We start from the raw sequence: 1680 nt of genomic DNA, 5'->3' as shown, positions 1-1680 counted from the left end.
TGAGTCAGAACTGACTTGATGGCACTTACAACAACAACAATCTTTATGTAAGTACTTCACCAGGTCTTTCTCCATTGGAGCCTCTGGGTGAGCTCGAACTGTCAGTCTTTCAGGTAGCAGCCAAGCGCTTAACTGTTTATACCACTAGATTCCTTTAAAACTGTTAACATTGTGAATTAATTTATGCTATATAAATTTTGCCACCTTAAAAAAATAAGCCACAATGAAAAAACATTACATATAGGAAAACAATAAAAATTATTGACTTTATTTAATAAAGAAACAGGGACGGGAGTAATACAATGACATTTTTATAAATTTGAGAAAAACAAAAAACCTATAAAAAATACTCTGTTGTTGTTGTCAGGTGTCATCGAGTCAGAACTGACTCATAGTGACGCCCTGCACAGCAGAACGAAACAATGTCCAATACTGGGCCAACCTCACTACCGCTGCCACACCTGACGCCATCAATGATGCCATCTGGCCGATCCATCTTGTTGGAGGTCTTCCTCTTTTTCTCTGACCCTCCATCTTACCCAGCATGATATCTTTCTCCAGCTACTGTTCCCTCCTGGCAATATGTCCAAAGTATGAGAGACGAAGTTTAACCATCTATATGAGTAAAAATATACCTTACAAATGAACATGAAATGAAGATAATTTAAGACAATACACACAGAGAATATGTTAACAGCAGGCCTTCACTGCAAAATATTTTCAATATGTTGCTGAAAGAAAATTTTTCCAGAGGGAGGCTCAGATTTTACCAATCACAGAAATGGTAGCTATGTCAGTAAATATAAAAAATCAAACAGAATTTTTCTCTTTCCTCAATCTCTTTAAATAAAAGTTGTATATAAAAAGCAAAAACTAGTAATAATGCATCATGAGATTTGCAATATACTTAGAAAAATATAATAAAGGCACTAAAGACAACTGGGGAGATTTTGAAAGGATAATACTTTAAGATTCTTACATTGTATATGAGGTGGCATAGTATTATTTGAAAGTAGACTGAAAAGTTAAAAATAAAATTTGTAAACTCTAACTATACGATAAAAAATAAATGAAAATTAAGAAATCTAAATAATAAGTCAATTGTTGTTGGTAAGTGCTGTGGAGTCAGTTTGACTCATAGTGACCCCATATAGAGTTTCCAAGGAGAATCTGGTGGTTTTGAACTGCCGACCTTGTAGCTCACAGTCCAGTGCTGACACTATAGTGCTGCAAGAGAAAGCTAGACTAATCTTTTAAAAAGACAAGGAAAGAGGAAAAATGAACAAAGAACAGATGGGGTAAATAGTTAAAAGAAAACAAGGAGATAGATTTACCGTAATCATATAAATCATTGCATTCAATGTAGATATAAAAGCTATTTCAGCCCAGAGATGGTCAGACTGGATAAGAAAGTAAAACTAAAATAAATTCTATTCACAAGAGAAGGAAATCAAATATAAAGCATAGATAAGCTAAAAGTAAAAGATGGAAGACTATATAATATGTAAGTGCCTAGTCCTGGTGTGGCACCATAGGATAAGTACTCAATCTCAAGGTCTGTTTCAACTGCAAGATCAGTGGTTCAAATTCACCAGCTACTCCTTGGTAACCCTATACAGGGTTGCTATGAGTCAAAACTGACTTGACAGCACTTAACAACAACCACAATCATTAAGAGGC

Source organism: Chrysochloris asiatica, unplaced genomic scaffold (assembly GCF_000296735.1).
Source record: "Chrysochloris asiatica unplaced genomic scaffold, ChrAsi1.0 scaffold00017, whole genome shotgun sequence".
In the NCBI taxonomy this organism is placed as follows: Eukaryota; Metazoa; Chordata; class Mammalia; order Afrosoricida; family Chrysochloridae; genus Chrysochloris; species Chrysochloris asiatica.
This window is presented reverse-complemented; position numbering follows the sequence as displayed.